Genomic DNA, 26,931 nt, shown 5'->3' with positions numbered 1-26,931 from the left:
AGAGCCTTTTGCCTGTGCCCGGCAAAACGGCCTTAAAAGTTCAAAGTCCAGCCATAAAGCCATTAATTAGAAGCTGGCAGGCTGCCCGGAGCAGTAGCACATACCTCATCAATCATCTTGACGCGCAGAGCAGATACCGTTTCGATCTGTCCCTCTGCATTCCGATCCTTTTCCGGCACTCCGATTCGACTTCTGGGCCCATAACCAATTATTGTTGATAATGCAGTGTCCCGTGCACAGCGGAATGATGAAGAGTACGTGCCAACATACTCTATATTGCTTTATTTACATTTCAAAGCTGGTAGGTTACAGAAAAACATCTTGCCTCTGCCGGAGCAGAGAAAGCATCCTCTCTCCTCTAAAGCACGGAGAGAAACAAGCAACTGAACTGCGAAGAACAGTGAAAAACAGGAAACCAGTGTACGTCACATCCAGTCTCCCTTTCCCGTGGGAAAACCCAACAGCAACTGACTGTGGAATGTAAACACCTGTCTCGTGACAAGCACTTCGCTGCACAGTGAAAGAGAGCAGAAACCAACACCGGGGGGGAGGGGTGGCATTATTAATCTGGGAAGATTGTCCTTTCAGGGCTTGACCATCGCCATCGATCCCCGGCATTGAATGTGTTGGCCTAGTGTGGGGCTCCGAGGAGAGCTTGGCTGTCTGGCTGGTTGGTGTACTGGCCACCTAGCTCACCAGCAGCCACCCTGTCAGGCCTATTGGAGGCGGTGGCCAGCTGGGCCTTGGAGTTCCCTAACCTATTGGTATTGGGGGACTTCAACATCCATGCTGATGCCACTCCCTCCTCACAGGCTCTGGACCTGGTGTCTTCCATGGTGACACTAGGGCTCTCCCAGTTTGTTTCGGGCCCCACACATCAAGCAGGCCACACGCTGGATTTGATCTTTGGCGTAGGTATAGATGTGTTCATGTCTCCTTCAATGAAGGTGCCATGGTCTGATCACTACGCTCTGAAAGCCAGGATTGACTTTCCACCCCCACCCTGCTTAGGTGGCAAGCCAATTTGGGCTCGCCCGCAGAGGCTGTTGGACCCTGATAGATTCCGCCAAGCCTTGCGGGACCTTGCTCCCCTTGGCGACTCATTGACTGAGCTTGTTGAGGGCTGGAATATCCAGCTCCTGGCAGCCATCAATGAGATTGCACCTAAGCGCCCTCTGCAACCCCGCAGAAACCGGGCTCCCTGGTTTACCAAGGAGCTCCGGAAAATGAAGCGGGACCTCAGACGGCTAGAACGAGTATGGCGGGGTGCCCGTGACGGAGCCTCAAGAAGATCTTATATATATATATATTTATATATATAAATATTTATTGAAATTTTTAAATACAAATGCAAAAATAATAAACAATATAACATGTATCATAACATAGTTTCATAGCTTCTTTGGACTCCCTCACGTCTCCCACTCCCACTTACATCATTGTATATTTTTACCAGCAATTTATCATCTTGTTTGCGTTCTTATGTCCCGCTCTTTTAAAATATAATATAATAATTCTCCAAAAGATTTATATTTTCCTCAATCTCACTTATCATCCTAGTTCCATCTAATTTAGTGGTGCTCAATTATTTATGATCTAGCATCCTTCTTAACATTCAACCAAATTACAATATTTTTGTAAATAAATCTTAAATTTCTTCCAGTCTTCTTCAACCTTCTCCTCTCCCAGGTCTCGGATTCTGCCGGTCATCTCAGCCAGTTCCATATAGTCTATCAGTTGCATCTGCCATTCTTCCAGTGTGGGTAGATCTTGAGTTTTCCAATGCTTAGCGATGAGTATCCTTGCTGCCGTTGTTGCATACAGGAAAAAAGTTCTGTCCTTCTTTATCACCCTCTGGCCGACAATACCCAGGAGGAAGGCCTCTGGTTTCTTAGGGAAGGTATACTTAAATACCTTTTTCAACTCATTATATATCATTTCCCAGAAAGCCTTCACTCTAGGGCACGTCCACCAGAGGTGAAAGGAAGTTCCTTTATTTCCTTTACATTTCCAGCATTTGTTATCAGACAAATGGCATATTTTGGCAAGTTTAACTGGGGTCATGTACCATCTATATATCATTTTCATTACATTTTCCTTCAAAGCATTACATGCAGTGAAGTTCAACCCAGTGGTCCACAACCTTTCCCAGTCCTCAAACATGATATTATACCCAATATCCTGTGCCCACTTTATCATAGCCGATTTAACCATTTCATCTTGTGTGTTCCATTTTAACAGCAAGTTATACATTCTTGAAAGTACCTTAGTCTTAGGTTCTAACAGTTCTGTTTCCAATTTCGATTTCTCCACCTGGAACCCTAACTTTTTGTCATTTTTAAAGACTTCTTTAATCTGAGCATAGTGTAACCAGTCTCGCACTTTATCCTTCATTTTCTCCAAACTCTGCAATTTCCAGTTGTCTCCATCTTTTTCTAATATTTCCCAATATTTTGGCCATTTGGCCTCCATATTGGGTCTTTTTCGGGCCTTAGCTTCCAGAGGTGAAAGCCACCTTGGGGTTTTATTTTCCAATAAGTCTTTATATTTTGTCCAGACATTAAACACTGCTTTTCTGACAATATGGTTCTTAAAGGCCTTATTGATCTTAACCTTGTCATACCATAAGTATGCATGCCAACCAAAAGCATTGTTAAAACCTTCCAGATCCAGTACATCAGTGTCTTCGAGAAGTAGCCAATCTTTTAGCCAGCAGAAAGCTGCGGCCTCATAGTACAACTTTAGGTCTGGCAGGGCAAAGCCCCCTCTTTCTTTTGCATCAGTTAATATCTTAAACTTAATTCTGGGCTTTTTGCCCTGCCAGACAAACTTAGAGATGTCTCTCTGCCACTTCCGGAAGCACTCCGTCTTGTCTACAATCTGTAGTGTTTGGAACAAAAACAACATTTTTGGCAATACATTCATCTTGATAGCAGCAATTCGGCCTAGCAAAGAAAGTTTCAATTTTGTCCAACTATCTAAGTCTCTCTTGATTTCTGACCAACATTTTTCATAGTTGTCCTTAAATAGACTCAGATTTTTTGCTGTTATGTTTACCTCTAGGTACTTTACTTTTTTAACCACATTTAATTCTGTCTCTCTCTGAAACCGTTCTGACTCTGTATCTGTCAATTTTTTTCCCAATACCTTGGTTTTCTGTTTGTTTAATTTAAATCCCGCCACCCGACCAAAGTCTTGAATCAATTGTAATACTCTTTTCGTACTAGATTCTGGCTCCTGCAGGGTCAAAACTAGGTCATCTGCAAAAGCTTTAAGTTTATATTGTTTCGCTCCAACCTGAATTCCTTCCACCAACCGGTCCCCTCTAATCATATTCAAGAGCACCTCCAGAACCGAAATAAATAGCAAAGGGGAAATAGGGCAGCCTTGTCGTGTTCCTTTTTCGATTTTAAACTCTTCTGTAACCACATTGTTGACTATCAATTTAGCCTTTTGTTCTGAATATATTACATCAATCCCATTCTCAAAACCCCGTCCCACTCCCATTTCTTTTAAATTTCCCTTCATAAATTTCCAGGAGATATTGTCAAAGGCCTTCTCCGCATCTATAAAAATTAACACTGCTTTTGTATTTATATCTGTTTGCAAAACTTCCAAGATGTCAATAATGTTCCTTGTATTAGCAAACAAGTGTCTACCTGGGAGAAAGCCTGCCTGGTCCTTGTGAATTACTTCATTTAAAACTTTTTTAAGTCTACTTGCCAAAATGTCTGCAAATATTTTGTAATCCACATTTAAGAGAGAGATGGGACGATAGGTTCTTAAGTTGTGTCTTTTCAGCTTCCGATTTTGGTATCAATGTGATAAAGGCTTCCTTCCACGATTCCGGCGCCCTCTTCCCCTCCATAATTTCATTGCTAACCTCCATCAATGGTTGTATCAAATAGTCTTTTAATGTCTTATAATACTTGGAGGTCAGCCCATCTGGCCCTGGAGATTTGCCCAATTGCATGTTCTGAATGGCTTGTTCAATCTCTTGTCGTGTTATTTTGCAATTCAGGATTGATCTACTTTCTTGTGACAATTTTGGTAGCCCATTTTTTTCCAGAAATTGTTTAATCTCAACCTCGTCTTGCGGCCCTTGAGTGTATAATTTTTTGAAATATCTCTGGAAGCACTTTCTAATATCCACAGGGTTCTGAATGTTTCTTCCTTCAATCTCTAAATTTGTAACTGTATTTAGTTTTTGTCTCCTCTTCAACTGCCAAGCTAGCAGTTTTCCACATTTATTCGCTGATTCAAAAGTTTTTTGTTTCATTAATTTAATCTTCCACTCTATTTCCTGGTTTATCAATTTAGAATATTGTGCTTGATGAAGTTTAATTTCTCTCAGAATCGGCTGTGACTTCGGATTTGATCTTAACTTCTTCTCTAATTCTTTAATTTTCTCCAAGATTTTGTCTTTCCTCTCATTTTGTGTCCTTTTCTTTACAGCATTCTGTTGTATCAAGAACCCCCTCATCACAGCCTTGCTTGCGTCCCAGATGATTCTTTTTTCCACCGTAGTGTTCAAATTTATCTCAAAATAATCCTTCAAAGCTTTTTGGGCCTTCTTAATAATCTCCTGATCTCTGAACAAATTGTCATTCATCTTCCATCTAAAGGAGCCGGTTGGTAGTAGTGTCATGTCCATCTTTACTGCATTATGGTCGGAGCAGGTCTTTGGGCAGATTTCCACCTTTCTGACCTTGGGTGCCAGACCTCTAGATATCCATATTTGGTCGATTCTTGTCCAGGTCAGTTGGGCTTCAGAGAAAAATGTTCCCTCTCTTCCCAAGGGGTTCTTTGTCCTCCAAATGTCAATCAGGTCCATATTGTCTGTCATTTCAAAAAAAATCTTTGGTAGTCTGCCGTCTTTTGTGACATTTTGGCTTTGTGACTTATCCATGTTAGTTGATACGACCCCGTTCATATCTCCCATCATGATGATGTTGTTGAAGTCCAGATAATCCAGCATGGTCTCGTGCAACTTCTTGTAAAATTCCGATTTCCCCTCATTTGGTGCATAGATTCCTAATATCAAAAGCTTCTCTCCTTGATGTTGTATCTCAATTGCCAAAATTCTTCCATGTTCGTCTTTAAATAAAAATTTAGGTGACAGGCTCTCTTTTGCATATATCACCACACCTCTCTTCTTTACTCTGTCCGAAGATATAAATTCCTGGCCAAGTCTTTTGTTTATTAACACTTTTCTGTGGAGCCTAGTCACATGTGTTTCTTGCAGGCAGATAATGTCCAATTGTTCTTTTTTAATATATGAAATATTTTCCTCCTTTTTTCCGGGATGTTACAGCCATTTATGTTCCAGCTCAAAGGTTGCAGAGACATCCTGAAGAAATCTGGTTATTTTTCCAAGGGTGGTATCTTATTCGCTGGATCTTCAGGCTCCAAGGGTGCCAGTACCGCCGGTGCTCCAGGCCCAAAAGGTGATTCAATTCCTTTTTGAAGGTCCTCTCCGTATGTAGTCAGAAATTTGTCTCTGTCTTCCAATGTTCTGATTTTAACCTTCTTCCCTCTGAAGGTAAAGGATAGTCCTTGGGGAAATTCCCACCTAAAGATAATTGAGTTGCTCCTAAGCAGTCTGACCAATTCCAAATAAGCAGATCTAAGATCTAACAGTTGTTTAGGAATATCTTTGTAAATTTCAATTCTTTTATCCAAAATGTCCAGTGACTTTTCGTAATGTAGACCCAAAATCTTATCCCTTTCCTCCTTTGATCTCAAAGTTATCAAACAGTCTCTGGGCTTCTCTTTCTTTACAAGTCTTCCAAGCCTGAAAGCTGACACAATTTTAAAGTCCTTTTCCTCTAAATTCCAGAACTTGGAAAATTCTTTAGTCAAAAACTCAGCTAGGTTGCCTTCTTCCACTTCTGGTATCGACCTTATCCTTAAGTTACTCTCCCGGTTCCGCAGTTCAGTCATAGAAAGATAGGTCTGGTGTTCACCTACTTGTTTGCAGAGTGGTCTTACCTCTTGTTCTAAATTTTCAAGTTTTTGGCTAGTGTCCTCAGCCAATTTCCGATTTTCTACTGTGGCCCCCGTCAACTGCCCAATTGCCTGTACGTTCTGTGATACTTGTCCAGTTAATCTATTTAAACATTCTGTGTTTTGATCAATCTTAGCTGTTTGTTCATCAGCTTTCTTGTCCAGAGATTCCACTCTCTTATCCAGAGATTCCAATTTTTCATAAATTTTCTCTAAAATGGAAGCAGTTGCTCCTGAGGCCATATCTTCCAATTGTAACTGCTCAGTTTCTCCCTCCCCTGCCCGTGGCAGAGAAGCAGCTTCTTCCTCTGAAGGCAAAGTAGGTACAGATGATCTACGTGTCTGCGAGGCTGAGGTTAAAGTTGTTAAAGTTGTTTGTCTAGTTCTTCCCCTCTTTCTTGTGCCACTCATTCCAGAGTTATCTAAAAGTCAAGGTCAAGCTGAGTTGTTCCCATGAGAAAACAACGGCCCAGAGGAAAAAAAAAAGTCAAACAGGAGGTCGGGAAAAGGAAAGTAGAATGATGTCACTGCTGTAAATCCCAAATCCTCTAGGGGGAGCTTAAAATGTCTTTAGGGAAGAATCCAGTTCTGGTAAATTTACTAAAATCAAATTTAATGTCCAAGAACCTTCAATAGCAGGTTTTAAGCAGAGCGCGGGTGGCGCTGTGGGTTAAAGCCTCAGCGCCTAGGGCTTGCCGATCGAAAGGTCGGCGGTTTGAATCCCTGCGGCGGGGTGCGCTCCCGTCGCTCAGTCCCAGCGCCTGCCAACCTAGCAGTTCGAAAGCACCTCCGGGTGCAAGTAGATAAATAGGGACCGCTTACTGGCGGGAAGGTAAACGGCGTTTCCGTGTGCGGCTCTGGCTCGCCAGAGCAGCGATGTCACGCTGGCCACGTGACCCGGAAGTGTCTCCGGACAGCGCTGGCCCCTGGCCTCTTGAGTGAGATGGGCGCACAACCCCAGAGTCTGTCAAGACTGGCCCGTACGGGCAGGGGTACCTTTACCTTTACCTAGTGTTAACATCCACATTGCTTCAGACAGTGCATACTGGTGTTTCAAATGATGTTTCAAAGTAACAAGTCCAAACCCCCTCAGATTGTTGCAAGTTCTAATACAAAGTAGCCAGATCTGCAAAACTGACAACTCAGTTGCTCAGGCAGCTCCAGCACCTGGGTTTCTCATTCAAATTGTAGTTCCAATAGAAGAAAGGTGTCACAATACAAATAAAAGGCAGGAGATCAAATGCTTAAAGTCCTTGTTTTGTTTAAGGAAAAGTTCAGTGGGTGCTCAGATCAGTTAGGCTAAAAGTTCTTTCTACGCCTCCACTCCTCCAGCTCTTTGCTTTGAAGTTCAGTAGCAGCGGAAGACGGACTTCCTGTTTTACGTCGCTCCGCTTTCAGCCAAATTCAGTAATTTAGTCTCAAATTTTATAAAGTCCTTCTTTACTCACGGGTTGTTGCTTTTCCGAATCAGAAGTTTCCAGGAAAAGAGGTCAGCGCTCACCGGCAGCAGCAGCGCGGCTTCACTCCGCAGACTGCGAAACGACTCACAGCGCCGCTACCCCCTCCACGTTCCGGAGCCCCTTACGGGGTTCCTTCAGCGTTTCGGGGGCCGCTTCTGGCGCCCGCCGAGTCCCAAGACCACAGGCTTTTGCTGCCTGTGGGTTTCCAGAGTGGGTCTCCGCTTCGCCGTAGTGGACGACCCGATTTCCACGGAGCTCCTCCTCACTGAGAGAAAAGGACCGCCATTGCTGTTCGCGCCGCCTCCGGAAGTCCCTCAAGAAGATCTTATAGGGCTTTTATACAAGATGGCGGTGAAGGCTGATAAGAAGTCTTACTTCTTGGCCTCCATTGCATCCGCTAGCTCTTGCCCGGCGCAATTATTTAGTATAATCAGGTCTTTAACGTCCCTTGAGGGACAGCCAAATTTAAATAACAATTTGACACACAGCTGTGAGGCATTTGCGAGCTTTTTTGCGGAGAAGGTCTTGTTGCTCCGCCATGATCTCCCTGCCAATTTGGATACAATAAAGGAACTGGAGGCCCCTTGACTGTCCTTGAAGAATGTTTATTGCTCAGATAAGCCTTGGCGTCCAGCCCGCTTCGGTTGCGCAGTTCTGCTAGGCCTCCGGACTTCAAAGGCCACATTCCAAAGGCTCTGAGCAACACGCAGAGATGAGCAGCAGTCAGAGAAAGCTGCAAGCTCCAATGCGTTCTTCAGTGTGCTTAAATAAAATCCACTCAGGATATTAGCAGCTAGAAGCAGTTTTTATTTACAGCAGACTATCCATTGTCTATCACAGCGAACAGCATCGTGAAAAACACGTCCACTCTCCTCAAAAGCGAAAGTAGAGAGAAAAAACAAAGGCTGGAGACTCTCGGATATGACGAATCTCCCCCCTCCTCCCAATTTGTAGGCAGGGCGTGTTGGAATTCTGCCTCGGTCAGAGGGATGTGCCAGTCTTCCAGGCACCGGCTGAATTCCTTTCTGACCTCCCTCCTGCGACTCCCGGCAGGAAAACAGACGAGGTCCGTTTCGGCGATTTTTCCCAGACTGTGAGAAAAACACACCACTGCTTCTCCTCCTCCCTGCTCCCCAGGGAGGGGAATCAGACTCAGACAGAAACGTATTTACATGTCTTTATTTCTGTCTTTCGCAGCCATACAGATAAAGATGTCTGCACTCTTTGAACAACAGAGAGAATCTCACTCCACCCATGTACATCCTGTACAGGTCATATGACACACACTGAGCTCACATCCGGTGCTCAATAAGGAGAATGGACTGCCCCTTTGTTTCCATGGCAACAGTCACACACATCCTGTTTGACTTTGCAGCCACAAGCAGCTGACTGAGCTGCTAGAGCCTTTGCTTGCTGCAGCATTGCTGCTTTATGGTAACAGGGCGTACACTCTGAGCTGTTTAACCCTGTAAGCTCAGGTTCTCCTCACAGTCCTCGGGTCCAGTATTGCACCACTTCGACCGGATATCCCCAGCCGATGTGGACAGACTCCTCCGAGCTGGAAAGCCCACCACCTGTCCTCTTGACCGTGCCCGTCTTGGCTGATTAGAGCGTGTCCAGACGAGGTGCGGGCTCTCCTGGGGGATATCATCAATTTGTCCCTTGGCACGGGGACATTCTCAGGGGAACTGAAGGAGGCAGTGGTGCGCCCGCTCTTAAAGAAAACATCATTAGATCCTTTAGATCTATCCAATTACCGCCCGGTTTCGAATCTTCCATTCCTGGGTAAGGTGATTGAGAGAGTGGTTGCTGAACAGCTTGGTGGGTTTCTGGATGAAACATCGGCTCTGGATCCATTCCAGTCCGGTTTCCGCGCTGGTCATGGGACCAAGACGGCTCGGGTTGCCCTAACAGATGATCTTCGTAGACAGCTGGATCGAGGCGGGTCGTGGCTGGTGATTCTTCTAGATCTGTCAGCAGCTTTCGACATGGTCGACCACGAACTCCTGGACCACCACCTTGCCGATGTGGGGATCCAGGGCACAGTCCTTCAATGGCTGCACTCGTTTCTCTCTGGTCGGGGACAGAGGGTGGCGCTTGGGGGCAAATTGTCATCGCGCCACTCCTTGGTGTGTGGAGTACTTCAGGGTGTGATACTCTCCCCGATGCTTTTCAACATCTTTATGCGCCCCCTCGCCCAGCTTGTCCGGAGTTTTGGGCTGGGTTGCCGTCAGTATGCTGATGACACCCAACTCTATCTGTTGATGGATGGCCATCCTGACTCAGCCCCAGACACACTGACCAGATGTTTGGAAGCTGTGGCTGGATGGTTACGTGGCAGCCGGTTGAAGCTAAATCCTTCGAAGAGAGAGGTCCTGTGGCTGGGACGGGACGATATGGGATTGGGGGGGGGGCAACTCCCATCTCTTGCGGGGGCGCAATTAGTGCCAGCACCATCCGTTAAGAGTTTGGGTGTAATCTTCGACACCTCCCTTTCCATGGAGGCGCAGATTGCAGCTATAACAAAGGCGGCATTTTTCCATCTCCACCAAGCTAAGCAGTTGGCTCCTTACCTCTCTCGCCCTGACCTAGCCACTGTGATCCACGCGACGGTCACCTCCAGACTGGATTACTGTAACTCGCTCTACGTGGGGCTGCCCTTGAGACTGACCCAGAAACTCCAGCGGGTGCAGAATGCTGCAGCGAGACTCCTTATGGGGTCTTCGCTGCAAGATCACATTCACCCGGTGCTATACCAGCTGCACTGGCTCCCGGTGGAGTACAGGATCAGGTTTAAGATGCTGGTTTTAACCTTTAAAGCCCTATACGGCCTAGGACTCTCGTACCTACAGGACCGTCTCTCCTGGTATGTCCCACAGAGAAACTTACGGTCTTCAAATAAAAACATCTTGAAGGTCCCAGGCCACAGAGAGGTTAGGCTGGCCTCAACTAGAGCCAGGGCTTTTTTGGCTGTGGCTCTGATCTGGTGGAACACTCTGTCACAAGAGACTAGGGCCCTGCAGGACTTGACATCTTTCCGCAGGGCCTGCAAGATACAGCTGTTCCACCAGGCCTTTGGCCAGGGCACAGCCTGACTCCCTCCCTCGGCAATCTTCCCGGAGCTCTGGCCCAATGGTTGCCAGTGGCTTGATTTGAAATAATTTTATAATGAATGATTTTAGAGTGTTGTTTGTGTTGTACTTTTGTACTGTTTTATTGTTGTTAGCCGCCCTGAGCCCGGCTTCGGCTGGGGAGGGCGGGATATAAATAAAATTTATTATTATTATTATTATTATTATTATTATTATTATTATTATTATTATTATTATTATTTTGTTGTTGTTGTTGGACAAGACCCGACATAACATTGGCAGTGCACATGTTAAGCCAAAGAAGTGCAGACCCGGCTCAGAGAGATTGGGTAGCACTTAAAAGAATCCTAGAGCGAGTAAGGCAGGGTGCCCGCGACGGAGCTTCAAGAACGTCTTATAGGGTTTTTATGAAAACCTACAATAAAGGAACTGGAGGCCCCTCAACTGTCCTCGGGACCAGTATTGCACCACTTCGACCGGATATCCCCAGCTGATGTGGACAGACTCCTCTGAGCTGGAAAGCCCACCACCTGTCCTCTCGACCCGCTGAGCCTAGCTCCTAACCAGCCAGTGCCTGAGACGCCAACAGCTGTGGTTTATCAGGGTTTTCAGCAATCCCCCCTTTTATCTCAACCCAACCTTTCTCTTGATGCTTCTTTTCAGCCCTCAAGTCTTCCTGGCTTGGCAGATCCAGCGGTGCCTTTTGAGTCGGTAAAGGCTCACAAGGCAGATCTCTCCGCTGTAGAGCAGATGGTTAGGGAGGCAAAAGCATCTTCTCACCTTACTGTGGAAGAGCTTGCTGACTTAAACATGCTCAGTCCGGTTGCAAGGGCACCGGATGCTCAGGGTCAACAGGTTAGCCGTTGGGACCCTCTGCCTTTTTCTGTAATCAGAAAGGTGGAAAAAGCCGTTAATGAATTGGATTTGACCAGTACCTATCCATGTGGACTGGAAGAGGATGAGTCCTCAAACCTTATATTGATTCCTGATGATCAGAAATCTGTAATGAAAATGCTCTTGAATCCTGGCCAGTTTGTCATTTGGCCTACTGAATTTCGCCAAGCTGCAGAGCATCAAGCCTGTGTGCAGGCTGCCCAAGACCTTCTCTTTGAACATTTGGCAGGAGAAGGACAGTCTAGTACTGTAGAGAGGCAGAGTCAGCTGCCTCAAAAGTGTTTCCCCTTGGTTGCTGCATGCGCTTTGCAGGCATTTAAGAATGTCGTTGTGAACTTGCAAACTCCATTGCTCCAGAAACAGTTTCCTGTGATTTCTGCATGCGCCCTTGTTCAGTTTCTGTTAATTGATTCTCATGAAAACTTACAGATTCTGGCTTCACACAATTAACTCAAGGCAGTGTCAATTTACTCTTGGCAGAAAGCCAAGGTCTGCTTGACCTAGAAACTACTTACTCTGATTGGTTAACGACCAGCACTCAACTCTGTTATCTAGGAATGCTAGCACAGTTTGTGTTAGGTGGGTGTGTTAGGAGAAGAAGTGCTGTGTATGGTTAAGAGAGAGAGAGAAAGAAAGGATTTATTTTTGCTTTGTTTTGTATGCAGAAACTCTGCTGGTTTTATTTTTCCTTTTAATAAATCCTGTAAATAGTTATTCTGAGTCTAGCTGACTAGTCATTTCCACCTCAACTAGCTTCTTCGCTGTGCAGGAAAACTCTGCTACGTTTGGGCTAAAGCCATTAGAGCTATGCCTGACACTTCAAAGTTCCAAGAGCCCTACATGCCTTTCAAGCTCATAAAGCTAGTGCGCTTGCAAGTGCTTTGGGTTACTCAGGGAACAGCCAGTAATCGGGTCACCCTCTGACCCAGGACCAAAAAAGGGGGAATGTTTTCCTGCTCAGATAGCCCCACAATGCGGGGCTGAATTTAATTATGCAGGAAGACATCAATTTTCTATTTGCCCAGGGAGGTTCATCTCATTCCCATTCAGGTCAGGGGGGTCTCTTTCCCCTGGAACTGTGGGTTTGATCCTCCACTAGTCCCACGCAGTCTCTGCAAAAGGGACAACTGATTCTGTCTACATAGGCATTCTCAGAACACAAGCGTGGCCACAGACTCTGCTAAAGGGAGTCTGTTGCACAGCTACTTTTTTCCTATGCTTGCAGCTGCAGACACTCATTGAGGAGGGGGGTTTCCGCACCTATATGGCTTCTTCTTTAGTTGTGTTCAAACCTTGAAATCAATGTCTGATTTTGTCTCAGTGTTGCCCTTAAAGTGGCTAACATCATAACTTTCTGCCTATTCTGCCCCTGTCCATCCTCAATTAGAATTTCTGCAGCCATTAACACTGGCAAGCCTACAGCAGATTTTAGGACATATTAATTGGATCAGAACATATTATAAATTGTCTACAGCACTGTTGTAACCACTGTTTGACTTACTGAGAGGAGCAAAGGGACCTGCAGATGTTATTTCCATAACTGCTAGCCATTGCACATGTCTTGCTGAACTAAATGCCTCACTGGCACAGCACCTTGTAGATGGATCAGACTGTTAGAATTTGCATTTAGCGATCTTAGACACCAGATTCCTTAGACACTTAGATTCCTTTCATTCAGGCCCAGGAAGACTCCCCTGTGTGAGTGCCTGAGGGCCCTGCTCTTGCCACTTACAATCTGGCCTGGGGCGGGGCCTGAAGCCTCACAAGGACTGCTTGCTGCTTGCTGCCTGCTGTCCAGGAGGACTCCCATGTGTGAGTGCCTGAGGGTCCTGCTCTTGCCACTTACCACCTGGCCCACTAGGGCAGTTGCTGTTACTGCTGGAGGGGCACAGAGTGTTTTTAAAATGTTTTTTAAAAATTTCTTTTGAATTTTTTGTATGTGGGGGGTGGGGTGGGGTGGATGTTTGGTTGGGTTTGGGGAATTTTTTTGATTTTGTTGCTTTTGTAATTTTTACAGTTTTTTGTTTGTATTGTTTTATTGGTTTTGTTTGTTTAAGGTGTTATTTTGTTCTTAAGGGGAGGGGTCAGGGCTGCCGGGGAATGGGCCCCAGCCCACAAAATGGCTGGGGCATGTTCCACAGGGGGGGATGCACTGGGACAGCCGATCTCAGTGATCACAGGTAGGAGGAGGAGTTACGCTAAGATTAGACCATGTCATTACAGAGGGGACAGGTTTAGTCGTTGTCTGAGGACTATTCCTGCCTCCGGGTCTGATCCTGACCGGATGGATACTAGAATCAGCAAGGGATATCCACATGACCTGAAGGTGCTGCTGTGCAATGCCAGGTCAATGATTCATAGGACCACTGCCATCCATGACTTGATCATGGATGGAGGATATGACCTGGCATGTGTAACAGAGACTTGGTTGGATGAAGCAGATGGGCCTGTCCTTGCCGCTGCTTGTCCACCAGGTTTCTATTACGCACAGCAACCCAGGTCATGTGGGCGGGGAGGGGGGGTTGCAGTGATTTTTAGGAAGTCATTAGTTTGCACCAGGCGTCCTACTGGGAAGACCCAGTTTTCCGAGTGCATGTTCTGGAAGTTGGGCAATAGGGGCAGTACAGGATTCCTTTTGGTGTACCGACCTCCCCGCTGCACCAAGGATTCCCTGCCCGAGCTGCTTCAGGTCGTGGCGGATGTTCTCCTGGAGACACCTAGCTTGGTTGTCCTAGGGGATTTTAACATCCATGCCGATACGACCTTACAAGGGACTTCGTGGAAAGCATGGCCTCCATGGGGCTGTCCCTGAATAAGTCTGGTCCAACCCACAGCCGCAGACATGCCTTGGACCTGGTGTTTACCTCTGTGGATGTTGGTGATCTGACACTAAGTAAAAGCGAAACGAACGATTTTGCAGATAAAATCGCTCAGATTCGGGAAGAAGTAGACTCCACCGTGGGAGCAGGGCCAGGGTGGGAGAGTGCTAGAGACCTGTCTAGTCAAGTTGCGTGGGATCAATTCCAATCTGTTACCTCCGAGGATGTGGACAGGCTGCTTGGACGAGTGAAGCCAACCACCTGTCTCCTGGATCCTTGCCCATCCTGGCTTATAAAAGCTAGCCGGGAAGGACTGGGCGATGGGCTTTCTTGGGGTGGTGAATGCTTCCCTCCGTGAGAGAGCCTTCTCAGACCCGCTGAAAGAGGCGGTTATTAAACCGCTTCTTAAAAAACCATCTTTAGATGCGGCCACGATGGCCAATTATCGCCAAGCTGCAGAGCATCAAGCCTGTGTGCAGGCTGCCCGAGACCTTCTCTTTGAACATTTGGCAGGAGAAGGACAGTCTAGTACTGTGGACAGACAAAGTCAGCTGCATCAAAAGTGTTTCCCTTTGATTGCTGCATGTGCTTTGCAAGCATTTAAGAAAGTCCCTGAATCTGGCAAGCCCTCTAAGAGTTTTGCTAGTATCAGGCAAGGCGCATCTGAATCCTGATGAAAGTCACTGTGAACCTGCAAACCCAATTGCTACAGAAACAGTTTCCTGTGATTTCTGCATGCGCCCTACATGCCTTTCAAGTTCATAAAGCTAGTGCACTTGTAGGTGCTTTGTGTTACTCAGGGAACAGCCAGTAATCGGGTCACCCTCTGACCCAGGACCAAAAAAGGGGGAATGTTTTCCTGCTCAGATAGCCCCACAGCCAGTAACATCTTTGAAAAACTTGCCACCAACGGCAATGCGGGGCTGTAACTAATTATGCAGGAAGACACCATTTTTCATTTGCCTTCGGGAGGTTCATCTCATTCCCTTTCAGACCAGGGGGCATCTTTTCCCTGGAACTGTGGGTTTGATCCTCCACTAGTCCCACACAGTCTCTGCAAAAGGGGCAACTGATTCTGTCTACATAGGCTTTTTCAGAACACAAGCGTGGCCACAGACTCTGCTAGAGGAAGTCTGTTACACAGCTAACTTTTCTCCCCCCTATGCTTGCGGCTGCAGACACTCACTGAGAAGGGGGGTTTCCGCACCTTTCTAGCTTCTCTTTTAGTTGTGCTTTACAGAAACCAAGTTCAAACCTTGAAATCAATGTCTGATTTTGTCTCAGCGTTGTCCTTAAAGTGGCTGACGCAAGAGGCTATTTGGATGGACCAATGGCCAATCTCAGGGCGAAAATTAAATGCTTTATATGCCCTGGTAGCAGAGCAACTTGAAGTTCTGACTAGGTCTTGGAATTTGCTCCTGCTTGCCCCAATTACATTTTCCCAAACCTTTATAAGTTACCCACTGCACAATTGCAGCCTCTGCTGAATTGCTGAGAGATGCAAAAGCCATACCGCTAGCCAGCATTGACAGGGAAAAGTTTGCTTTTACTGTGCCTGTGTTAAACAATGAACGCCCAGCAAAAAGATACCAGTGGAAAGTTCTGCCACAGGGTATGCTTAACAGTCCAACCTTGTGCCAGTACTTTGTAGATCAGGCTCTGCAACCTTTCCGAGACAAGTATCCTGAATTGCTAGTCTATCATTTCACAGATGACTTGCTTATAGGGGGAGAGATTGTGTCAGAATCTCATATTGAGGATCTTTCTCAAATCTTTTGTTTTTTAAAAAATAATATTTATTACTTTTCCAACAATTTAAACACTACAAAACAAAATGGACAATACAATACAATACAACAACACTACATAACACTAACACATTAGACTAACACAACAAAATAAAAACAGTTTAAAACACATCAAACAATGGGCTGACTTCCAGATACTATAAAGCTTTGAAGGAGTGGTTAGTACAACCTTTGAAGGAAGTCTGCAATGAAATTTTGGAGGGGAAAAGGGCACCAGAATCGTGGAAAGAGGCTTATATTACACTTATACCGAAGACAGAGACTGAAAAGACTCAACTTAAGAACTACCGCCCTATTTCGTTACTAAATGTGGATTACAAATTTTTTGCCGACATTTTGGCTAAGAGATTGAAAAAAGTGTTGATGGAGGAGATTCATAAAGACCAAGCGGGCTTTCTCCCGGGAAGACATTTGTCAGATAACGTGAGGAACATAATTGACATTTTGGAAAACTTAGAAGTGAATATAAACACTAAAGCAGTTTTGATATTTGTAGACGCGGAGAAAGCCTTTGACAATATTTCTTGGAGTTTTATGAGGAAGAATCTTCAGGGGATGGGGGTGTTATTCTAAAGCAGCAATGCTGCAGCAAGCAAAGGCTCTAGCAGCTCAGTCAGCTGCTTGTGGCTGCAAAGCCAGACAGGATGTTTGTGACTGTTGCCATGGAAACAAAGGGGCAGTCCATTCTCCTTATTGAGCACAGGATGTGAGCTCAGTGTGTGTCATATGACCTGTACAGGATGTACATGGGTGGAGTTTGGAGTTTCTCTCTGTTTGTTGAAGAGAGCAGACATCTTTTACTGTATGACTGCTAAAGACAGGAATAAAAGCATGTAGTTACATTTCTGTCTGTGTCTGATTCCCCTCCCTGGGGATATGCAGGGAGGAGGAGGAGGAGCAGCAGTTGGTGTGTTTTTCTCACAGCCTGAGGAAAATCGCCGGAACGGACCTCGTGTGTTTTTCCTGCCGGGAGTCGCCGGAGGGAGGTCAAAGGAATTCAGCCGGTGCCTAGACAGATAGGCACACACCTCTGACCGGGCCAGAATTCCAACAGGTGGTAGGCCAAGGGTTCGAAAATGGTATAGGTGCAATATACTCTGAGCAAAAAGCTAAACTAATTGTAAACAATGTAGTTACAGAAGAATTTAAGATAGAAAAAGGGACACGTCAGGGGTGCCCAATCTCCCCACTACTTTTTATATCAGTCCTGGAGGTCTTGCTGAACATGATTAGAAGAGATCAGCTGGTTAAAGGGGTACAGGTCGGAGCTAAACAGTACAAACTGAGAGCGTTTGCAGATGATCTTGTACTTACATTACAAGAGCCAGAATCTAGTACTAAAAGAGTTTTAGAATTAATTCAAGAGTTTGGTCAAGTAGCAGGATTTAAACTGAACAAGTTAAAAACCAAGGTATTAGAGAAAAATTTTAAAAGAGAGGTTTCAGAATGAGACAGGTCTAACTGTGGTTAAGAAAGTGAAATACTTGGGGATTAACATGACAGCTAAAAATGTGAATTTATTTAAAGATAACTATGAGAAATGTTGGACAGAAGTGAAAAAAGATTTAGAAATCTGGTCAAATTTGAAGCTTTCCTTGTCTGGTCAAATTGCAGCTATAAAGATGAATGTATTGCCAAAAATGTTGTTTTTGTTTCAAACATTGCAAATTGTGGACAAGATGGACTGTTTCAAGAAGTGGCAAAAAGACATTACTAAATTTGTCTGGCAGGGCAAGAAACCCAGAATAAAATTTAAGATTTTAACTGATGCAAAGGAAAGGGGGGGATTTGCCCTGCCAGATTTTAAACTTTATTACGAATCAGCAGCTTTCTGCTGGTTGAAAGACTGGCTGCTTCTTGAGAATACAGACATTTTGGATTTAGAAGGTTTTAACAATATTTTTGGGTGGCATGCATATTTCTGGTATGACAAGGTTAAAGCTCATAAAGCTTTTAAAAATCCTATTGTCAGGAAAGCATTGTATAATGTTTGGATTAAATATAAAGACTTGCTGGAAAATAAAACTCCAAGGTGGTTGTCGCCAATGGAGACAAAGGCTGTGAAAAGGCTCAATATGGAGTCCAAATGGCCGAAATATTGGGAAATTCTGGAACAAGAAGGGGATAAACTGAAATTGCAGAGTTTTGAGAAATTAAAAGATAAAGTGCGAGACTGGCTTCATTATTATCAAATAATGGAGGCTTACAAGTTGGACAAGAAAATTGGCTTCCAGGTGGAAAAATCAAAATTGGAAACAGAATTGTTAGAAACCAAAATTAATAATCTGTCAAAAATTTATAACTTGCTGTTGAATTGAAATACGCAGGATGAAACGGTTAAATCAGCAATGATCAAGTGGGCACAAGATATTGGTCATAACATTATGTTTGCTGACTGGGAACAGTTGTGGACCACCGGCATGAAATTTACGGCATGTAATGCCCTAAGAGAAAATATTATGAAAATGATTTATAGGTGGTACATGACTCCAGTCAAGCTTGCAAAAATTTACCACTTGCCCGATAATGTTGGAAATGCAAAGAAAATGAAGGTACATTCTTTCACCTTTGGTGGACGTGCCCAAGGATTAAGGCCTTTTGGGAAATGATATCTAATGAAATGAAAAAGGTATTTAAATATACCTTCCTGAAGAAACCAGAGGCCTTTCTCCTGGGCATGGTCGGCCAATTGGTGCTAAAGAAGGATAGAACATTCTTTATGTATGCCACAACAGCAGCAAGAATACTCATCGCAAAGTATTGGAAGACACAAGATCTACCCACCTTGGAAGAATGGCAGATGAAGGTGATAGACTACATGGGACTGGCAGAAATGACTGGCAGAATCCAAGACCAGGGAAGAGAGACGGCGGAAGAAGATTGGAAGAAATTTAAGGACTATCTTAGGAAATATTGCAAAATTAATGAATGCTAGAATGATGTTGGTTTAGAAATTAAGTGGTTTTCAGCTGTAATGATTAAGTAAAAAGAAAAGAAAGGATAAAAAAGAATTAAATGGAAATTAAGGGAGAGGATTTGTTGAATTAATAATGAAATTGGAATACAGAAAGGGGAGGTATGAGGAGGTTGGGGAAGTAAGTTATAAGAAAATAAGGGAACGAAACCTTATTTGTTTTTAAATTGTTTTTAGTTTTGTATTTTGTTCTTTTTATATATGTTTATATATGTTATATATGTTACTTTTCTGTGTTTGTGTTTTGTTTTTGCTATTGTTCTTTTTCCTTGTTTTTGTATGATTTTTTTTTAAAAAAAACTTCAATAAATATCTTTAAAAAATAAAATAAAACACATCAAACAATTTCAATATCTTATCCTTCATCCACTTATTTCAACGACCTCCTCACACCTCCCTTTTTGTATTCCACTTCTTGAAGGAAAGTCTTGCTTCTGCACATGACTGTGGCCTGATGGGAAGTCTTGCTTCTAAGCTTTGCTTCTGTACATGATGCTGCACAAACTGTTCTAATACTAAGACATTCACTCATCACCTTAGAATGTTCAGTTCACATTGAATTCAGGAAAAACATTGTACTTTGACCTGTTCTTAAATGCATAGTTGATCACATCTACGGAACGTGCTTGTTATGTTCTTTTAAGTCTCCTATATCAATCATTAGTAATTGTTTTAAGTCCTACTATATTAATCACAAGTTATAATTTAATTAGGAGGTTTTCATGCCTGTCTAGTTTTGTGCTCCCTTTCCCAGCCTTTAATCTATCGGTGATTAATGCCTATATGCAACCCTTTGCTTTGTACTTGTGTTAACCAATCAGCAACAATCACGTATGTGGCAATGCTGTAATATTCAATAAAAGGGACTCCCCGAGACATGCTCGAGAGATGCCTCCCATATGACGCTCACCACTCGTCTGTCGTTATTTCAACCCAACAACTTCTGTTAATTGTTTCAGCAATTCCTTTCCATCTTCCTCTGTTTTCTATCCTATAATTATCTTAACATATTCTAACCTTATTTTTTCTTTTAATACTCTAATAATCTATTTATACTTAATTCCTTATAACATTTCTACTAAAGCCATATAACATCATTCCCACATTTTTCTAACATTCATCAATTTTATAGTATTTCCGTAAATAGTCTTTAAACTTTTTCCAATCTTCTTCCACCGACTCTTCTCCCTGGTCTCGGATTCTGCCAGTGATTTCCGCCAGTTCCATATAGTCCATCAACTTCATCTGCCATTCTTCCTGGGTGCGTAAATCTTGTGTCTTTCAATACTTCGCAATAAGTATTCTCGCTGCTGTTGTTGCATACATAAAAAGAATTCTATCCTTTATTTGGCACCAATTGGCCGACCATGCCCAGGAGAAAGGCCTCTGGTTTCTTCAGGAAGGTATATTTAAATACCTTTTTCATTTCGTTATAAATCATCTTCCAGAATGTCTTAATCCTTGGGCATGTCCACCAAAGGTGAAAGAATGTACCTTCAGTCTCATTACATTTCCAACATTTATTTTCGGGCAAATGGTAAATTTTTGCAAGCTTGACTGGTGTCATGTACCACCTATAAATCATTTTCATTAAATTTTCTCTTAGGGTACTACATGCTGTGAATTTCATACCTGTGGTCCATAACTGTTCCCAGTCAGCCATCATTATGTTATGTCCAACGTCTTGTGCCCATTTAATCATAGCTGATTTTACCATTTCATCCTGAGTGTTCCATTTCAACAGCAAGTTATACAAGTCTTGACAAATTCTTGATTTTTGAATCTAACAATTCTATTTCCAATTTTGATTTTTCCACCTGGAAGCCAACTTTTTTGTCCAAATTGTATGCCTCCATTATTTGGTATTAATGGAGCCAATCTCACACTTTGTTTTTCACTTTTTCAAAACTCTGCAGCTTTATTCTGTCTCCATCTTGTTCCAGAATTTCCCAATATTTCGGCCATTTGGCCTCCATATTGAGTTTTTTCTGTGCCTTCGCTTCCATTGGTGACAACCATCTTGGGGTTTTCTTTTCTAACAAATCCTTATATCTTATCCAAACATTAAACAATGCTTTTCTAACAATGTGATTTTTGAACGCTTTATGTACTTTTACCTTATCGTACCACAGATATGCATGCCAGCCAAATGCATTATTAAAGCCTTCTAAATCCAACACGTCAGTGTTTTCAAGAAGCAGCCATTCTCTCAGCCAGCAAAAAGCAGCTGATTCATAATAAAGTTTAAGGTCTGGCAGGGCAAATCCACCTCTTTCTTTGGCATCAGTTAATATCTTAAATTTTAGGATCTTTCTCAAATCTTAGGGCGAAGTGGACTTTTAATTGCATCTGAAAAAGTCCAACGCCAGTATCCGTATTTGTACTTAGGACATAAAATTCTCTCTACTTATTCTGCTCCTGTCCGTCCTCAACTGGAATTTCTTCAGCCATTAACATTGGCAAGCCTGCAGCAAATTCTGGGACACATTAATTGGATAAGACCATTTTTATAAATTATCTACAGCACAGTTGCAACCACTGTTTGACTTGCTAGAGGAGTAAAGGGATCTGCAGACGTTATTTCCATAACTGATACCCATTGCACATGTCTAGCTGAACAAAATGCCTCACTGGCACAGCACTTTGCAGCTGGATCAGACTCTGTTAGACGTTACGTTTAGCGACGTTCCACGAACGCAAAAAGCAGTTTACATCATAGCACCTCCAAAAAAATGTGTATCCTTACATCGAAGCAGTAGCAGATCTCTTTAGGAAAGAATGATCTCGAGCATTACAGCTCACTGGCTTCGATCCAGTCTATTGCATTACCCTTTCACAAAGCAATTGTAAGCTAGTTGCAATATTCTGCTCCTTGGCAAAATTGCTCTCGCAGTTTGTAAGAGAATTAAAACTTTTAACTTACCCAAGGATGCTCGCCTAAGTCACCTATGCATTCCTCTCAGACTTCACCAATTCTGCGGCTCAGCACCCATCTCCCAAGTCATCTACTGACAGGGCACGGGGGGGGGGTGCTGGCGTAACAACTTCCTGGAACTGTAGAGTGATGTATTTAAATTCATTCCACCTCAACCTGTTTTCTTCACCTCAATGAGCGGAAATTGCTGTTTTGATTTTAGTTTTCTAAACTTTCCAGCCACACCCTTCGAATCGGTGCTGGACTCACAATGTGCCTATAAATTGATCCATCGATTGCTATTAGCTCAAATCATACAGCTAGTAGCTGAAAATTTATCTGAGTATTTTTCTCTTTACTGTGTCTCATCAGCTAGCATGCTGTAAGTTTTTTTGTGGTAAACCACATCCATGCGCGTAACCTGCATGGGCCTCGCTCTCTACAGGAAATGAGAGGGTGGATGCACCTCTGCGTAACTTGGCAGCCAATGCTTTGTTCACAGACCTGGTAGAAGTTTTGATGTTTTTTCATTGATCAGAAAAAAAGGGTTAGCTGTGTTGGCTATTTGCAGTATGGTAGCGCTGCAGAGAGCTTGCTGGGGAGACCATGCATTAAAAAGGGACTCAAAAATAACTTAAACAAGGTTTTAATAAGAAAAACAAAAACTCCATTTACACTAAATACATCACCAGACCAGACCCAACCACCAACCCATCCCCCAGGGTAATGGGAGAGCTAGGTGCTGCTCCTTATATACTACACCCGATTGCTGACACAGCTTAATCAGTACAACTCAGCAGCACCTACTATGTTTCACAGCTGTAAAGCTGGGTCTCATTATTTAGCTCTGGCCCTTGCTCTGGCCCCTTAAAAACATACACATCGGGTGGAACAATGATGAACCTTACATTTAAAGAAGCCATTCAACATTTCCCCTGCGGTTCATCATTGTGGAACAAAAACATAAAGCATATTTTGTACATGTCTTTCATGTGTAACCTTTGGAAGTGCTTTTGTAAAAATGTCCGCAATTTGATTGTCACCTGGAACATATTCAAATACAACCATTTCGTCAGCAATTAGTTTCTTTACAAACTGTAAACGTAATCTCAAGACTCTAGTGCGCTGCGTATTGGTCTCTGAACACAGGATAGCAAAGCCGCTCTGGGAATCAAGGTAAACTTTTACTGGTAGTGTTACTTGCATCTGTAGGTCTGCAAATACTTGCAGATACCATTCTACAACACAAGTGGCCTGAACGCATGCACATAATTCACTCTCTGTTGTGGAGAGACAAATAATGGTTTGTGTCTGGGACTTCCATTCAAATGGACAACCGTTATTACAAAACACCATACCAGACACACCCCTGCAATTATTTTGTTCCACTGCATGAGATGCATCGCAGAATATTTCAAAACCTTTGTCAATACATGTTGTAAACTGCAACCTATAATGTTTGGTATGTTTAAGGTACATTACCACTCTCTTAAGAGCAGAGAAACATTGTGTAGTAGGCTTTTCCACAAATTTTGCCAGAAAGTGAAAAGCATAAGTTATATCTGGTCTTGAGATTCTTTGAATGAAATTTAGCTTGCCTATAGCAGAACGATACAAAGTTTTGTTAGGAAATGGCTTATCTTCACCTGTAAAGGTGAAACCACACATCATAGGCGTTTCCTTCCCATTTGCATTTTCTAAACGTAGCATTTCAACAAGATAATCAATTTTTGCAGTTTGATGAACCAGAAAAGATCCATTTTCGCCTTTCTCAATTTGCATGGATAAGTAATTTTTAGCTATGCCTAATTCCACCACATCAAATTTCTTCTGTAACTGTGAAACTACCTCTTCATATTCCTGTTTAGTTTTTGTAGAAATTAACACATCATCTACATACACACATATTTTTGTTACAGAGTTTTCCCTTTCCTTTATAAATACACAATTGTCTGCCTTTCCTTGTGAAAAACCAATATCCAGCAATTCTTTTGCTAAAGTTTGGTGCCAATTCCTTCCACTTTGGTGCAGACCATAAAGGGATTTATTTAATTTGCATACCAAACCTTCAGGAAGGCGTCTATGCCTTCAGGAACATGCATAAAAATTTGTTCTTTTAAATCTGCAAACAAATATGCAGTTTTTATATCTAGGTGATAAACAGAATGTCCACGTTGTGATGCATCTTTTAACAAAAGCTTAACTGTTTCATATTTTACACTTGGTGAATAACACAAATCATAATCTTCGCTTGGAATTTGTTGAAAACCCCTAGCAACTAATCTAGCCTTATACCTTACAACTTCATTTTTGTCATTCATTTTAACTCTATAAACCCATTTTGAATCAATAAGTCTCATATCTGGGGTTTGTGGTACAAGTGACCAAGTGTTGTGCTCTTTTAAAGAAGCTATCCCAGAGTTCATAGCTTTATACCAATTTACAGCTTGGTGCTTAGGTAAATTCTGAACATCATTGTAGCTTTTTGGCTCAAAAATCGCCTTATTGGCATACACAGTATTAAAATGTTCATCTGCAAAATGTTGTGGTTTCTGCCTCTTTCTATCTGAACGTCTCAGTCCGGAAGGAGAGTCAGACTCCTCAGACTTAATGGGACTAAGTGAACCACTGGTTTCAGGTTGTAAATCATCATTGTCAGATTGAAGAGATGCCTGTAGGCCAAGCTCACGGTCAGAAAACTCAAGAGAATCTAACCTCCCCTCAGGTGCCTGTGACTTTAAATCAAACAAATCAGATTCAACAGGCTTTTTGTCTTTTTCCATTAATTCAGAAGCACCATCACCTGCTGCTGCTGCTTCTTCCTCTTCTTCCTCAGTATTATCTATACCATCAGTATCTTGGAAAACAGCAACTCCATTCCAATTTACAGTTTGTATCATGCTTCTGGTAATATGAAATTTGCCAGTTGCTGGTATGTAAATTCTGTACGCCCCCTCGCTGGTAGCCCATTAATTTTCCCTGAACACTACTGTCAGAGCTGCCTCTAGGTCCCAGCTCACAGAGGACCAACGCTAGGCTGTCGTAATGTACAAAAGTCTTTATTGAAGTTCAGTTTCCATTTCAAAGCCCCAGCGTGCAGCCCTACGTCTTAAACCCTAGATCGGCGAAGTCCCGTCTGAGTCTCCTCCCCTCTGACACCAGTTTAAGATCCTAGCCCTGCTCCACCTTTTCCGCTGCTCTCTCCTCCTCTGGGTCCTCCTGCCCGCTGGGGCATTGCCCTTTCTGGACTCTTCCGACGCTGAGTCGCTTAGCTCCTCCCCCTGCCTCCGGCGGGCTTTAGGACCCGGTTCCCAATCCTCATTCTCTGTTGTCCCGCGCTCCTGTACATTTGAACTTGCCTCTCGCGCCAACCCAGTGACCTTTCTCCTAACCGTTACACTACTTCTGTCACTGCTTCCCTCTTCCGGGATGCTGGCCGGATCTGACCTCCCCTCCGTTGTCCGACTCTCCGATGGAGGCGTGGTCAGCCCTGCCTCGTCTTCTCTCCCTGGTGGGGAGTGCACTGGCCCCGATACTTGGGACCCTTCCCCCCCACTCTGCTCTGGTGGGGAGGCTGGTCCTGATTTCCAACTACTGCTCTGGGAGTCCCTGCTGCCCCCTTGCTCCTGGGGCGTTCCCCTTGGGAACCCCCTACCTCTGGCCACTGGCGCCCCCTTCTGTGAATCTTCCGATTCGCTGGAGAGGCTCATGGAATCCCTCGGCCCACTGTCCTCTTCTCCTACGCTCCCCTCGGATTCTTCCCCTTCGCTCTCCATTCCCTCTCTTCCCTGTGCCTCTGCTCCTGAGCCCCTGACATCCATCCCCCCCTCGAAGCCCCCCCTTCCCCCTCCCTCTCTTCTGGTGTGTGTTCTGGGTGCTCGAGTGTTGTGGGGGTGAGTGCGGGATACAGTTCGTCCCCCGTGGTGTGCAGCCAGCCGGATAAATCCGGATAGTCCTCAATGGGCTCGTCGACGTCGATCTCCTCAGCTCCCATCTCTCTGGAGGTGTGTTCGAACCCTGGATCATCCCCCAACTCGCCCATGACCCCCTCTCCCCCTGTCGCCTGGGGTGACGCTGCGTGCGAGGGCCCGCTCGGCAGTTCTCTGCACCACCCCACCTCAGGTTGATCTTCCCACCAATAACCCTGTGTGCCAAATCCCTGAGAGGGATCCCTCTGGGGAGCTAGTCTCCGGCGCCGTGTCCTCAGCTGAAGAGAACCCCTGGAACGTGCTGGCTGAGAGTGTGGGTGTGAAAAGATATTCGTCAAAATAATCTGCCGGCATGGGTCTGTGCGGGAAAAGTGCATGGAATTCGTCTTTGAGTAATTGCTCCTCCACTGCATAGTCCGGTACCCACCTGTTGGCGCTGGCCGGGGTGTCTTCCTTGGCGAGGAGATATTCAATCCCTTCCTCCCCCCATCTCGAGTCTAAAATCTCTGTGGCCTCGTTGAGTGGCTCCACCCTCTTCCGCGGTTCGAGCGGTGTCTGTAGCGGTTCCAGCAGTCCTGCCGGCGGTCTGTGTACTGGCTTGGCCCTTTGGCATGTGTCGCACCTCGTGACGTAATCTGCAACTTCTCCCCTCATCTTGGGCCACCAAAAGTCTCTGGCTACTAATTCCACCGTTTTGTCCTTGCCAAAGTGCCCAGCGCTGGGCGCGTCGTGTAACTGCTGCAGTACCTTCGCGCGGAGGTCGTCTCCTGGCACGTAGAGGGCCCCTTTGCGGATGAGCAGCCCGTCGCGTATCTGGAACTCGTCGTCCTTCGCTGTGCCGCTTCACACCCCCTCCATCTTGGATCGTGCGAAGGGATCCGTCTGCAGTGCGCGACGTACCGCGTCCAGGTCCACCGTGGCTGAGGCGCATGCCCACGCTTTCGGCGCGAAAATGTGCTTGGCCGCCGCCGGTGCCTCTTCCTCGAGATACTGCGGCTTCCTGGATAGCGCATCCGCCATGATGTTGTTGTCTCC

The 26,931-nt window shown here is 44.4% G+C and overlaps 1 long non-coding RNA gene across 1 annotated transcript in view; it reads right to left on the bottom strand.

Moving 5' to 3' along the window:
* Positions 1 to 264: 264 nt before the first annotated feature.
* LOC310835993 overlaps positions 265 to 26,931 on the bottom strand; it is a 100,221-nt gene continuing 73,554 nt past the window's right edge. The window contains exon 2 of the long non-coding RNA XR_014559813.1: positions 265 to 471. This is a non-coding gene — a long non-coding RNA (uncharacterized lncRNA). The remainder of the gene's footprint in view (positions 472 to 26,931) is intronic.

The sequence above is a fragment of the Podarcis gaigeae genome (genome assembly GCF_964106915.1).
Source record: "Podarcis gaigeae genome assembly, chromosome: W".
Taxonomy (NCBI): domain Eukaryota; kingdom Metazoa; phylum Chordata; class Lepidosauria; order Squamata; family Lacertidae; genus Podarcis; species Podarcis gaigeae.
The sequence above is the reverse complement of the archived record's forward strand: the minus strand, read 5'-3'. Positions and strand labels throughout refer to the sequence as shown.